Below are 16,345 nucleotides of genomic sequence, written 5' to 3' on the forward strand. Positions count from 1 at the left end.
AGAATTCTTTGTGTTCTCTTTTCTCTACCTCTTAAAACATGTCATTAAAAGTGGTGATGAATCACAGCAGTCTGGCTTGAGAACTGGTCAGCATAAAAGTTCCAAATATAATCCAGCCCCGGAGGATGTTGTTTGTGAATTATTCATACAATCTGATTTGTACTCAACTAACAACTTTTTTTTCTTCAAATGACACAGCACATCTGACACAGATCACTGACTTCACTAGCCAGATGAGAAATCAAGCCTATGAATGCCGAAAGACCCAAGTGACGTTGACCATGAATTACAGAATTAAATGTCAGAGTGTTTTTAGCAGGATTCAAGACTAAGAAGTACACGCAAATCCCCGCCCACCTCCTTCCCTATCCCTATTTCCGTTAGGATAGATTGCTTTACATTTAAGAGAAACACACAGGTGAAAGGAACACCCGCTATATGGGGGTAGATGGTAACATTCTCAAGCTCAGCTATGGCACCAATAATTGAAACCAAACCATGGGCTAAAGCCTAATCTGTACTTCTAACCTGGCATACAATGCCCTTCGAGATCCAGTCCCAGCATTGTTTACCAGCCTTGGCTTGCCCACCAAATCCCCAACTGGAAACTGAAACCCTAAGTCATATTTGTGCTAAACTCTCTCCAAACTCCCAGAATCTCCACCACTGTTTTCTTCCTGCCTTCCTTCTTCCTACTCTCGGTCTTTGACCTGAGCATCAAGCATTCTTCTGGGAACTGCCCAACTTCTTTACACCACTTTGGGGTTAGATTTCACTGCTCCGTGTTCACAGAGTATCCTGCATGTATTTCTGTGCTAGTATCTCACGTTGTATGAACACTACCTGCTCCTTTGTCTCCATTTCCACATTAGACCGTGAGCTCCTAAGAGGGAGAACCATAGCTTGAGTGTTCGGATCAACCTAGGTCTTCAGTGCGTGGTAAATCCTTGTTAAGTGAAACATTAGTTTTCCTTTGGAGAGCTCACATTGTTCTGAGCTCTGCAAAGGAAAGAACTCAAAGCTTGATTTGTTTTTCTTTCACTACCAAGTAACAATTTTCTCTCTTGCACATTGTAAGGATATGATCGAGCACATTTGTTATATGCGATCAGTAGACCTTACTTAAATAAAAAAAAAAATAGATTGATGATCTTGAAAGGATGGTTCAAAGATCATTTTTTTTTTCACCCCGTGAGCATCTATGTGAAATTTCTGGAAATCTGGAAATATTTTAGTAATTAAAAACCACAAAAGTTAGTGGTCAGTATTAGAAATAAGGCCATGGTAACCTTAGATGGGCTCAAATGGCATGTTCAGATAAGCGTGGTTTTCAAGAATCAAGAGCAAAGCTTCTCACTTGTTACCTCTTCGTATTGAGACAGGTGAGTGCATAGATAGTTAGGTCATTTGCATGCCTGTAATTCATTTAATCTTCCTTCATCCAGCTGCTTAGTTTCATGAGTATGCTTGATGCTTGTTCAACCTTCCTTTTGTTTTTTGAGAAGGAAGTTTATTCCTGTGGAGATAACTCATGCCCTTAAATTTAGGGACTTACAGGGTTATTCTAAACTGCTCAAGTCAAAGTGGTTTGTGGGCTGGCCCTCAAACCTTTTCCCAGCACAATCAGGGGGATTTACAGAAAGTCAGGGTGCTATAGATGAAATGGGTCCTTGACTGAATTTCCCAAGAGATCGGGAATCAACTCCAGAACTGTGAAGCTTTTCCCAATTTGCTGTATAGTCTTAACTGGCTTCAGATTCACGTCACAAGGCTAAAACATGTAAAAGTGGCCAAAGGGCTTTGGAAACAAAAACATTCAACTAAAATCATGATCATTTTGAAAAGTAGTAAGAGTGAATCAATTCAAATCATGAATAGCATTACTACTTATGTAAAAACCTTATGCTAAACTTTTTATTTCCTCTTCCAATTTTTTTATTGTGGTAAAATTTACATAACATAAAATTCATCATCTTAACCATTTTTAAATGTACAGTTGGGTGGTCTTAAATATATTCGTAATGTTGTACAACCATCACTACCATTCTTTCCATAACTCTTTGCAATGCTAACCTCTCTATGCTCCGAAATAATGTTGTACAAGAAAGGGCTGAATTCTTCCTTTTGAATTCTCTTTATGATGCAGGTCAAGATCAAGAGTGCTAAAATCAAATCTGTAAGTGACAGCATCAACCAGAAGTTGGTGTCAAATTACTAGCTATGATTAATGTTCTGGGAAAAAAACTCATATCGTTTTTCCTCTGCCTCACATCACAATAGTCATCAAGACAGAACACTTCTGTGACCAGATGTGAAGTTCTTTTCCCCCCACCCATCAAGCAGCAGATACCAGGAGGGTGTCTACTAATTCAATTCCTGTATTATCTACCTGGAGATAGTTTCAGATCCCACAGGGTGGGGCTCAGTCCCCACAACTACCCATGCTTTCAGATACCAGTTGCAAGTCCAGACCCATGGAACCTCTGAACAACTACCCGTAAATCAGGCTTCCATGACCCCCTCTTTGGGTTTGACCAATTTCCTGGAGTGGCTCAGAGAGCTCATATTTACACATTCATCATAAAAAATGTTACAAAGGAGACAGATGAAGCGATGCATAGGCTGAGGCATGGGGGAGGGGTGGGAGCCTGCACACCCTCCTTTGAGGTTCCATCTTCCAGGAACCTCCATGGGTTCAACTCTCTGGAAGCTCTTAGAATCCAGTCAATTTGGTGTTTTATGGAGGCTTCATTACACAGGCATTATTGACAACCATGTAGCAATGTGACTGGATAAAAAGAGTATGATCTGATACAGACAAGGTAGGGAAACCTAGTAAGACCTGTCTGTGCCGATTCTTCCTGGCCTTTCTGTGCAGCATCCTTATTCCAGGATATGAGGCAGGACTCTCTTGGGAATGAGGGTCTTAGATTAGAGTCCTTCACAGATAGATGAAAGGAGGACAGAAGCAGGAGAGAGAGAAAGCGAGAGAGATTGCTTCTGTTTCCTGAGGCTTAAGAGTGCCTCAGTATTATAACAAGGACTGTGGGAGTCGTAAGCCAGAAACTGTGGCTGAAAAACTATGTATCTATCATCTGTCTATAAATCATCCATCTATGTATCTATCTATCTATCTGTCATCATCATCTATCATCTATCTATATCATCTATGATCTGTCTATCCATCTATCTATCTGTCATCTATCACTTATCTATGTATCTTCTGTCTATCTAGCTCTCTATATGTCATAATATCACAACTTAAAATAACAAACCAAACCATCCAGATAATCGGAATTCAGGATAAGGCTGACACCTTAAATGTACGTACCAGCCAGAACTGAGATCTGACTCACAGGGTTGGCAAAGTCAGGAGCAGCAGAGGTCAGACTCATGCTGAGGAGGTATCTTAGTCTGTCTGGGCAGACTAAGATATTTATTAAACAATAATACCAAAGTTTAATAAATAAGTTATTTATTAAACAAAATACCCAAGACTGGATAATTTATAAAGACTGGAAGTTTATTTGTCACAGTTCTGGAGGCTGTGAATTCCAAGGTCAGGTTTCACAGGTTTGCTATCTGGTGAAATCCTGGTCTCTGCTTCTGAGATAGTGACTTGATGCTCCTCCAGAAAGGCGAAAGCTGTGTCCCCTCTTACAGAGGGGGTAGAAAGGCACAAAGGGCCTAGCTAGTTCCACCAGCCCATTTATAAGGTTGCTAACACCATTCAAGAGCCTAATTATCTCTCAAAGGTCCCACCTCTTAATACTATCACTTTAGTTTAAGTTACAACATACGGATTTTGGAGGGGCACAAACATTTGACTGTAAGAATAAAGAGAGCCCTGCATTTCATAATCTTGGGGTAAACTCAAGGAAAATCAGTAGACTGAAATAAGTTTGAATTATAATGTGGTATGTCTAGAAAGCTAAGACTCATCTAATTCCTAAATCACCTCACTCCTGCCTCCTGATGCTCCAACATCTTCTTAAACACTTCTGGACATGCAAGACCCTTTATTTTCTCAGCTAGCCTTTTATACAGAAGACTGTTAGAAAATCTCTCTTCATGTTGATTCAACGTTTATCTCCATGCTTCTTCCGTGTATGTCTTTTGGAGATACACATAATAATCTAAATCCTTCTCTAACATTGCTCTGTGGGTTTTAGAACCCATCTCCTGAGATTCCTACGATGTTTTTCTCTTCACTTTCTATATCCTTCTACCTTTCCTCATGTGCTATGACCCACAATCTCTCCACTTTTTGTGGTTGTGTTTCTCTGAAAATCTTTCTGTTGGTTACTCTATCTTTAAATATGAGGTCAGACAATTAAGTTTGTGAACTCACCCTAGAAAAAATGCAATGTATCTCTTTGCTGAATATCATTACCATCACCAGGGGAGTACTTAAAGGTGACAACCAGATGGCCGAAGGGAGTACTTCAAAGATGAATAGTGATATTCAGCAATGAGGTCTGTAGCCATTTTTCTGGGATGAGTTTGCAAACATAATTGTCAGACTTCATATGACAGTGGCCATTCCAGAAATAGAGTTTCAAAATTTATTTCAAGGGTGGACTAAGCATTGGTGCATAGTTTCCCAAAGGTAGTGATATTCACCCTGACATTCTACCCTGAGCTATGTAGCACTTTTTCTAGAATGAATTTTAGAACTCAGTTGTCCAAACTTATGTGTTAATTAGCATGAAAGCATGGCCATCTTCCTGCTCTAAACTGGAAAAAAAATCTATGATGGAGTCATATCATCTTTAAAGGGAACAATGAACAAATTTTCTTCTATTTCCTGAGCTCTGAGGCAACCCATGTTGCAAGCTCTTTCCTTGTCAACACATTATCTTTTCGTCCTTCATGTCTTTAAGTGGCATTTTTTTGTAGGCATCTGTTTACTGGAAAGTTTCCTTCTCCTTATTTTCAAATTCTTAAGGATTGTTGAGTGAAAGATCTTCCTCAGACCACATTTGAATCATAACATCAAGTGTAGCCGTACCATTCAAGGACAAATAAACCCGAAATGAAAATAAAGAAGAAAGAGACTGTGTACATCATTCGAAAGCAAAATAAAACATTATTGTTTTATGTGAGTATAAGTGGAAGTTGACAGGAAATTCAGGGTAGGATTAGTGAAGGGGACAAAAAAGCCTTATTGGTTTATTTTTCCATAGACAAAGCCAGATTGGGTATGTCTGGGTCTTGGGTATATATACACACAGAATTAATCAAGAAGAGAATGTACAACAGCATCAATATGTTATTATTTTTATGGTTATTTATTGAGCTATATTCATCTATGTAAGAACAGCCCATAGGCTCCATGAGAGAGGTTTGCATGACATAAACTGTAGCAGAAAACAGATGGTCGTCTGATCTTAATAACTGTGTTCAAACAGAGCTAAACTTCTATTACTGATACCATCAACGACCATTTATTTGGGCAAGCATGGGGGAGAGACTTCCATACCCATGGAATATTTTTTCTTTCAGGGTTCATGATTATCCACACAACATCTGGAAATAAACCAAAGCTTTCAGCTTATCATCTGCATGGCTAGAATGGATAATGTCAAACAACTGAATGTTAGGAAAGAAAAATGGCAACTGGCTAAATTATTCTAAAGTTATATGGGTTGCCAGATCTGAGTAATTATTTGAAAGGTTGGTTAGTATAGACACTTCACTGGGACAAAATAGAAATCTAATTCAAGTCACTTGGATCTGTTAAGACTCTACTCCATCACTTGTTGCTTACAAGAGATCCCCTGATGACACTGGTGGCCATTCAGCTTCTCTTCACTCTATAAACTCTACAATCCAATGATACAAATGGTGCACCAATTTAAGAGCACTTGATGCTTTGCCATGTTTTCAAGAATGTCTTGGTTCCTTTGCATTCTACTCTGAATGTTTTTCTTCCAGTTTTTAATTTAATAAACTTCTAATCCCTCTATCCATTTTTCTTTTCTTTTAGAGATAGTCTTACTTTATCACCCTCAGTAGAGTGCTGTAGCATCACAGCTCACAGTAACCTCCAGGTCTTGGGCTTAGGTGATTCTCTTGCCTCAGCCTCCCGAGCAGCTTCGACTACAGGCACCCGCTACAATGCCCGGCTATTTTGTTGTTGTTGTTGCAGTTTAACTGGGGCCAGGTTTGAACCCACCACCCTCGGTATATGGGGCCAGTGCTCTACTCACTGAGCCATAGGCGCCACCCCCTTCTATCCATTTTTAAAGAGCATGTTCAAATATAAACTCCTTTGACTAAGGCTTTGCTGACATCTCTGTACTAAATTAATTGTGTCTTCCTCTCTCCTCCCAAAGGCCACTTCATGAATTACCATCACACTTTACATTGTCATTTTTTTTGTCTACACATCTCTCTTTCTTATTGGACTATGAGTAGAGTAGGAGGCAGGCTTCTTTAATTTTTGACTCTCTCTTAGAGTAGTGACTCACTCATAATTGGTGTTCCATAGATGATATTTAAACTAGTTCTAATTTAAACTTCTTCAATGAGAGAATTTTCATCTGAATAATTTTGGGTCCTTGTTCAACAGTTCACTCCAGATATATCGTTGATAGCTAAAAAATAAAAAAAATACTCAATGCAATATTGATTGGATTACATAAATTTGAATAATAATGTGTTCAATCAACTTTAATTCACAGACTGCATATTTTGCATTTCATGTTTTTATTCAACTGCATAGAAGACACATTTTTTTATGGTACTTGAATTAATAGTCACAAAATATACTCCAGTATGTGTATACGTATGAGCCTCATAAGCCCTCATCTCTTAGGAAGATGCCTGAACTCTTCCTAGGAATTTGCCAAACCTCTCTAGAATCTCTGATATGAAAAAAAAAGAATAAAGAAAAAAAGACAGCAAATGTGAAAGATCTAGTAACCTTCACATAAGCTACATTCATAGCATGAAAAGCCACAAAAGGATTATAGAACGTTCTATTCACCTATTCAATTGTAGGCATTCAAGAATTTTCATGATGGTATTTTTGCTTTATATTCAAAAATTTCCCACGGTATTGTATGTGGGGCAGTAACTTGAGAAATGGGTACGTTTTTATATCTATAATGTGTACATTATATATTCATATGTATATTTCACTTACAGGGCATATAGATGGATATATACATATAGATATAATTTATATGCGTGTTATACATATATATGCACATTTATATTCAGTAAAACAGGAACCAACAGAACTTCAAGGGAAAACTTCTTCATTCCCCCAACCTCCCCGCAGCCTCTTGAAACATACTATGATTTTTCCCTTCTTCACCAAAATTATCAGTATAAAAATGGGCACTGTGGAGGGAATGGCAATACCGGACTACTTTCCCCAGGCTTAAGAGTATGAGATAATGAAACTAGCTCCTGGGATAAGCATATTTATTGGGTTTGTTATGTATCAAATGTAACAAAAGTAGAGGATCTGAAGAACGCCCTGTGTGGTTCTTTTCACAGCCTTTGATCACACAATTCCTCTTTTAATTCAGATGCAGTAGAGCTTAAGTGGCTTCATTGATGTGTTAAGTGTGGAATGATTTTTGTATAAAATAAAAAGGGCTCCATTATGTGTCCAGAAAAGCCTGTGTGTGCTTGTTTATTGAGACAGGAAGTCGGTTTCCCACACAGAACAACAGTTCTGCAATGCTATAGCATTGTGTCTGAAAGAAGAGTAAAGGAAACTTAATTTTCTACCTGGCAGAAATCAGCTTCTGGAGGAAGGGCCAGACAATGCCATTGGACTTCAGCTGAATGAGAGGACTTGATTGATTTTCAGAAAATGTGCCATGTAGAGGGAGGTTGCTTGGAATACTTTTGTTAGAAAAGTGCGCTTTTTATAGCGGGAGCCTGGGATTTGTACCTTGGTTAAAAGGCTACCTCCCAGTGAGCTCTTGCCACCCTCCTCTGAAGTCAGGTGGAGGGGGGTGAGAAGGGCTCTGTTGAAATTTTCCCTCCTAGATATTGTCTTTATGGTGTTGTTTTATTTTTCCCTTAAGTCAGCTGCCATTTGCTTTAAAAAAATTATTTTTCCAGAATATTATGGGGGTACAAATGTTTTGGTTACAGGGATTGCATCTGTATAGTTTGAGTCACCTGGAGAGTGTGCGTTGTGCCTCTGTGAAGTCACCCTTCCCATTTCCCACCTGCTTATTTTCCATTGAGTTTTACTACCAAATACGCACATGAGTGTTGATCAATTAGTTCCAATTCGTGGTGTTTGTTTTTTGATTCTTGTGACACTTTACTTAGAAATAATTTCCAGTTCCATCCATGTGTTACTGTCCCTCCCTCCTTTCCTTCCTTCCTTCCTTCCTTCCTTCCTTCCTTCCTTCCTTCCTTCCTTCCTTCCCTCCTCCCTTACTAAATGTATTACTTCACCATTTTTTAAAATGGCTGAATAGTACTTTATGGTATACATATATTTGATCTATTTATTTTATTAATCCACTCATGTATTGATGGACACTTGATTCTTTGCAACTGTGGATTGTGCAGCAATAAACATTCAAATATGCATGTCTTTTTGGTAAAATGCCTTTTTTTTTCTTTTGGGTAAATACCAAATAGTCGGATTGTCAGAAGAACTTTTAGTTCTTTGAGGAAAGGTTCTTTGTGGTTATCTCCATATGACTGTTCGTAGAGGTTGCACTAGTTTGTAGTCCTACCAACAGTCTTTCTGTCCACATCTGTACCAACATCTGTTGTTTTGGTGTTTTTTGATAAAAACCGTGTTGACTAGAGTTAGGTGAAATATCATTGTGGTTTGGATTTTCTTTTACTTAAACTAGCATAGAGAAAACATCTGAGATTTTCCAAGGTAGAGTCTATAAATCCTTCCATAGGGTAACTATTTAGTCATGGATATAGTTCCTATCTGCTATTAATAGGTCTTAATTTTGCTGTAAATCTGCAGAGTAAACTCAACATGGTGGTCACAGAATGAAGAAGAGCAAGATTAGAATTCAACTTTATCTCTCATGTGCCACAAGTCCAGCCTTCATGCTGCCTTAAACTATGTGAACTTGATGGATTCCAGCCATCCTCCCCATTGCTTATAGAGTTCCATTATCCACTCTCTTGGATGACCATTGTTTTTGTCATCTTCCTACTCATCCATTATGAGCCTACTAAAGGCTTCTGTTTCAAAGCTGAGAATTGTTCAGGGAGGATATATATTATGTTGTTGCTCTCCTCAACAATTTGATAATCAGAAGGAGACAACAGTGGAGTGGACCTAAATGAGCAGAATGTATGGAGAATAGAAGGAGCTCAGGGTGAAATTTTCAGGGTGAAGAGATTGGTAAAGGTTTCCATCCAAGAAAACAATCATTAGGCTATACATACTGTATGGGGGAGGTAGGATTAGAGCTGCTATTTGACTGAAGCTTGGTGAGGGGTGATCCAGGTACATTCATATTCCCTCAGTCAATTGTTTAATTCTTCCCCATATAATTAAATCCTTCTCTGCCATCCAGCCTTGCTTTTTCCCAATCTACTAGTAATACAACTTCTACCTTATCTTCCCATCAGACATGGGTGGATTCTTTCCTTTGATGTCACAATGTCCTTTTGATCCTTACAAATCTGTTTATAAAAGAGTATCAGAGTCAAGGAATTCTAGGGGAGAGGCATCAAGGAAGCATGAAAATTATACTTTGAGAAGGTCCCAGACTAATAGTAGCAACAGTTCAGTTTCTTCCCCTTGGCACACAACATGCATTCTTTATTCCTGAATCCTTTATTAGCCTATTCTATTTTATTATAACGCACAGTAGCTTTGCCAAAGCTGTTATCCTAGATAGTTAATGCTCCTTCTTTATGGCCTTTTCACATTCCTCTCATGCATTTCTCATTGAGCCATCTCTCATCCTTGCCATTTATTTGTGTAATGCTTGGTATGTGACAGTGGCCGCGTACTACAGTGGGCCCTGACTAAGTCATTTGACTTTATCATGTTGAGCACCATTCTTTCCCAGAGAGAATTAGTTGTTAAAACTAACTCTCTTACCTCAATGTGTTATGGATTCTAATAACCAAAGATAGAAACAAAACATTTAAAATCTCCCTTAATCCTGTCTTTATGTCTTAAAGGACACTGGACCTTTATCATTAAAGTCAATAGTCTAGTGAAAGGATGGTGATGTGAGGAATCCATGAGGTAGATTCTGCTCCTGGTGCCATAATTGACTTGTTATCACTCAAGACCAGCTGCTTAATCCCTCTGATCTTCAATCTCTCTGCCATAAAATTGGCCATCCTTTTTTTCTTTCTCTCTCTCTTTCTTCCTGCCTCCTTTCTTTCCTCCCTCCCTCTCTCCCTCTTCCCATCTTCCTTCCCTCCCTCCCTCTCTCCCATCCTTTCTCCCTCCCTCCCTTCTTTTCTCTCTCCCTCCCTCCCTCCCTTCCTATCCTTCCTCCTTTTTCCTTCCTCCCTCCACCCCCCTTTTCTTGATGAAGTTCAGGAAACTCTACTCCTAAGCATGGCACCTTGGCGAGCTGAAAGAAATTGAGAAAATAATAGAAGCAAAAAGATCTTTCTGACCTTCTCTGTTAAAGACCCTCATGCAACAGGTATTTTATCCTAGATTTATTTAAAAATAAATCCTATTTATTTTTCAGGTTCAGATATCACCTCTGTCATGCAGCCTTCCTGGGTTGTCCTGAAATGCCATTTAGAATGCCTGCTCCGTATTCTTCTTGTACACTTAGCAACCAATGCATGTGTTAGAGAGAGTAGGTGAATCGCTTTCAGTATCATAATAATAATTTGTCTCTTGTGTTCCATGGTGCGCTGTCTGAAGGCAGGAATTATATTGCATTCATCTTTGTATCCATTATTTTAATTGCATACTATGTCATAGAACTAGACAAATGAAATTGAATTGTTTGCATTGCATTGAATTAAATCCTATGAAGAGAAAAGCAATGGGCATGGTTTCCCAAGTCCTTTTAAAGGCCTGGCTAGAGCTGACCTGGGAGTACACATCCAAAGAAAGGGCCCAATGGCTCTGATTTCCAGCCAACTCCTTGACTCTGCCATAAGCTGCCTCTGGATCACAGAGGCCCTCCTTTATTGAGTAGGTGGCCCTATGTCTCTTGAGAACCAAAATTAAAGATAAGCCACATGCAACATCTGGACTAGTGCTTTGATGACATGGACTCCAGAGAGCCATGAGAGGCAATGAGAATACTCTAGAGGCAGGGAGAATACTCCACTTAGCTTATTCCTGTTGTGTGCTTATCAGGACATTCAGATGGCTAGAGTTAGAAGAGGGTGTGGACCTACATTTGGCTAAATGCAGTTCAGAAATTCCTTGGCTAAAAAAGAAAACAATCTTCCTTCTCTTATTTTTTTCCTCTTTAAAAAATGTGTATAAGTCTATCTGAAAAAAATATCTTTGCAATGCAAGATAGAGTTTCTTTTCCCTTTTCTTGCTGTCTCAGGGCCTTATCTGATTTTAATCAGTGTTAGCCAGATATGATTTGAAACAGCTGAGGCTAAAATTCCCTTGGGGATAAAAAAAAAAATACATCTTAAGTTGGAACGATTAGAAGTACCTATGATTCTACTTACTGCTCCCCTCCTCCAAGGTAGCATGTGCTATTGAGTGTAAATATTGAGCATTGTGAATTTTACCTTTAAAATGTTTCAGTGCCCTATAGAATTTTCTCAGCAATTTTACAGTTCTGTTAACCATAATACAGCCAGGTCCTGATTATCCACAAAAAAAAAAAAAAAAAAAAATAGGAAATGAATAGGGGCACAGATAATCTGAAACAGAAAAACAATCAAAACGTTTCTTGCATTTTACTTTGGAATGCTTTGTATGGCTTTTGGGGGTTCAGATTTTCCTTCCCAGTGATATTCTGCCCAGGAAAAAGTTAAAATGAGTTTGCATTCCCTAAGCCCACACTAAATAACTGAGGGAGGGGGGATGTGGCCCAGCCACATGCTGGGTGGCAGGAGGCGGCAGCTTGAAACCTAAAGGGAAAGAATTCCACAGATAATCTGGAAGTGGAAAATGCTAGTAGGAATAATTAAGTGCTGACTGGAATATAACTTGGCCTTATAAATTAGTGTGGACAATTTTTCAGCCCTTATTTGTTTTTTTTTTTTTTTTTTTTTTTTTTTTGAGACAGAGCCTCAAGCTGTCCCCCTGGGTAGAGTGCCGTGGCATTACAGCTCACAGCAACCTCCAACTCCTGGGCTCAAGCGAGTCTCCTGCCTCCGCCTCCCAAGTAGCTGGGACCACAGACGCCCGCCACAACGCCCGGCTTTTTTTTTGGTTGCAGCCGTCATTGTTGTTTGGCGGGTCCGGGCTGGGGATTCGAACCCGCCACCTTAGGTGTACGTGGCTGGCGCCTTAGCCGGTTGAGCTATAAGCGCCGAGCCCCTTATTTGTTTTTAAAAAATCAGGTTATCCTCTTTAGAGTAGCTACACTGATGGGAAACACAAATGACCTTAACCTTCTCTCCTTCTCATGGCCCGGTGGTACTGTGTGGAGTTGGGATCTATTGCTGTGGCTGTGGGGAGTCAGTCCTGGGCTAATGTACTCCAGCTCCAACCCTCTTGGAGCCAGCTCAGCACATGTAAACTCATAAAATGCCAGACTATGTGCTATTGTCCCATCTACTGTGGTGGTAACTATTATGGTTCTTATTTTATATGAGAAAACTAAGGCTCAGTGTGGCGACCTGTTGGGCTCCTAGGGCCCTGGTCTCAGCGCAGGAAGGAACCAGGCGAGAGGCGGATTAGAAGTACAAACTTGTGGAAGGCGGCCTAGCCCTTACTTTCCGGGTAGCCCTGAGCAACCCCCCCCCCCGCCAGCCTTTTATTGAGCCAGAACAACACAGGTGAGGGGAGTAATTAACAATGACTACGTGCTGAGGGCACGGGCTCTTACTCTGGCCCGAGGTCCATGCCTCAGCTGCAGATCATCTTGCTACGATGTCCTCTGGCTCTTGGTGTCTCCTACATTTCCCCCTTCTAGTGTATCAAAGACATTTCTGAAGAGGCAAGGGAGAAGGTCTATGGTTTCTGCCGTTCTTCTCACCGAAAAGCTTTCTGTTGAGTAAAAGAAACAAAAGGGCACATAAGCATAACAAAAATACACCATCAGAACTAATTCAGACATAAACTCACTTTAGCCAAACTAGGCATGGGGGAAATCTTGTCCCCTATGTGCTAATCTGCGCTATGGGATGGGCTGCAAACTCAGACCCTTTCCGAAAAGCAATATAACTTTAAGTAAAGAAAGATCAAGTGCCCAACTGAAATAGAAACAAACCCAACAAGTGAAATTCTCTTACCTTGCTGATACCAGAATAATCTTTACCTTAAAGCCTGTTGTTCGAGGTCTTTGTTGTCCTAATTTTCCAAAGTTTAGACGATGCATCCTTAAGCTTGCCTGGGGCTTAATATATAGCCCCAAATAATGAAATCCTATGTCAATCCTCTCACCCTGCATAGAAGCTCCTGCTGCCTCTGCAGGGAAAGGGGGCGCTCTCACCGCTCCTAACTGCTTCCTACTGAGACTGGCCGGCGACATGGGAGAGGCAGCTCCAGTTCCCGCAGAGGAGACTGATCCAGGATTTCTCCACTATGAAATTGCCTATGCTAAGGTCCTGTAGAAGAAAGGTTAGTGAAAATAAACTTGTTTAAGGTGCTGGTAAACTTTCCTGCTCATGTTGAGGCTTAATCCAGCGGGCTGGTCGCCACTGCTTTTCTTGATGTTCTGTAATAATATGGGCAAAGCCTCGACCCCATTGCAGCATGTAACCTGGCTTCCACTCTGTCATATCTGGTTTTTTATAAAAGATAGGTTGTTGTACTCGAGTGGCTGGTGCATGAATGAGAGATGTCCAATGGCGTTCTGCAGCTGTCTTTTTATCATTGCCGCGATTGAGAAAATTAAGAGTGAAAAGAGTTTTAGTGAGCAGAAACCTAGGACTATTATTTAAGGGGAGGAAATGAACTGACCCCTTCTTTTAAAGACTTATAGGATTCCATTTCTATGTTGGTTATGGTTCTATTTTGGTTCTTATTGGTTTGGTTTCTAGTATGGTTCTTATTTTACATGAGAAAACTAAGGCTCAGCGCCCGTATATACTCCTCTAAGGGGGTATATACTTTGTGCTCTCAAAGGTCGCAGGGCCTTTTGATACTCCGAGTTGGAATTTTCAAACGCTAAAGTTTGGAAAATCATGTCTCTCAGCTCTGGCTGGGCAACAGCCTTATCGACTGCAGTTTTTAGTCGGGCTAGAAGTCAGTATAAGGTTCATTTCTTGACTGCATTATTTTAATGAAAGATTTAGAGACATCTCCAGGAGCCTGAACCTTTTTCCAGGCCCTAAGACAACACAGCCTTATCTGGACTACGGCTATGTCGTTGTATTGAAGCTGATTGGGAATCCCCAGCCACTGCCCAGACCCAGTGAGCTGTTCAGATGTTATTGGGATGCCTCTCTGTTGGTTCTGGCGACTCATTAGGTCAGCCTCCTCCTTCCACCAGGTTTTAAACTGTAAATACTGTCCAGATTCAAGAACAGTTCTGGCTATCATATCCCAGTCATAGGGAATGAGCCGCTGTTCCTGTGTAAGCCCCTGTAACAGACCTCTGGAAAATGGGGACTGCATACCGTATTGTGCTACGGCCTGTTTTGAACCTTTAAGAACTGAAAAGGTGATCATATGGTGGTCAAAACGCTGGCCCCCTTGAGGGTGTTGCGGATCAGGAGGAATATCAGTGACCGTAACTGGAAAAAGCCCCAAAGTGTTTTCCCACTTAAAGTCACCAGTATTAGGCCCTTCTAATACAGCCTTCATACATAACTAGGGTGACCAGACGTCCCGATTTTGCAGGACAGTCCTGCTTTTCAACAATTTGTCCTGCGTCCCGCGGTGTTTTAAAAAAGTCCCGATTTTTGGAAAGAATGCACGAACGGGCTGGAGAACAAGAAGGGAATATACGGTTTTCGGTCGCCATATGGCTATTTCGCCAGAATATGAGTTTTATATTAGTTTTGTTAATTTTGTAATGTTAAACTGTAATAACTAATTGCTGAGAAGTGATTATTGAGTACTGCTTATCAAAGTTTGCACTGTTGTCAGGCCCTGCCTGCCCCGTCGCCTGCCCCATGCCCCTGCTCTGCCCCCGCTCCGTGTTGTACCGCCTTACAGATGTTAAAATCTGGTCACCCTATTCATTCAGAAGTCACAGGTGGTTCGTTTACATAGAGAGGTGCTGAGGGCAAAACAGGGTGCTCTGAGTTAGCATTTCTGACAGTGAGACTATTTATCTGATCTTCTGATTGTTGAATTTGTTCAGCCATAGTGGTCATAGAGGTGATTTAATTTGTTCAGCCCTAGTGGTCATAGAGCTGATTACCTGCTCATTCATATCTGTATCATATGCTCTCGCTTCCCAATTTTTCTTAGGTCCAGTTTCCCACTGAACCTCACTATCCTCGCTTTCAGATACTGATTGAACATCGCTTTCTTCCTCAGGTTTTATTTCTCACGACTTCCCAAACAGAAAGTTACCCCTGTCTTTGCTTATTTTATCTGACACCTTACTTATTCTGAGTGCAGTTTCTTAATTTCTAAATTGGCCAAAGGTCCCACTTCCCCTGAGCGGAGTTTCCCTTTGGACTTCCTTCCACTGTCTACCAAAGGCCTCACCTATATCCAGGTGGGGATGAATAATGAACAGAACCCCCAAAGGCCATTAAGTGCTGTGGGAATACTTAAATCTATGGTGAAAGCTCCAAAATCTAGATCCCCATAGACTGAGATTCTACGGCATCCACTTCCTTGGAGGTAGTTTTGAAAATATCCTTTGCATTAGTCTCTGTGGCTTATGTAACCGCAAAATTTCTCTGAGGCTTCAGCCCCACCCCAAATATTAGCCTAAATCACTGAGTTTGACACAGATTCATAGGAATTTGGCAAGCAGCTCACCCAATTTTTCTATCAAATTGGATCCAAATGTTGCCTAGGTTGGCTGAGAGTTCGGTCAGAAGACAAAAAGACCCAGGCCAATCAATGGCTGAATCATGATATTTAAAACTCAAATGAGTTTGGTTTGGCTTTAAGACTAGGAGGAAAGTTTTGGACCGTAGTTAGTATATGATATAAGTCTGAGTCCAACTCAAAAGAGTTTCTACTTTTTTGGGTGGTTGACCCCGCTAATAATGCACATTCCAAGTGCCAAGGTCATTTCTAGGAAGCTCCAGGCTCTTGGTGGGGGGGTCAAAGCACAGTGGGGGAGTTAATTCTGTCATCTACTGCTTT

Source organism: Otolemur garnettii, unplaced genomic scaffold (genome assembly GCF_000181295.1).
Source record: "Otolemur garnettii isolate 467f Iridium unplaced genomic scaffold, OtoGar3 scaffold00108, whole genome shotgun sequence".
NCBI classification, from domain to species: Eukaryota; Metazoa; Chordata; class Mammalia; order Primates; family Galagidae; genus Otolemur; species Otolemur garnettii.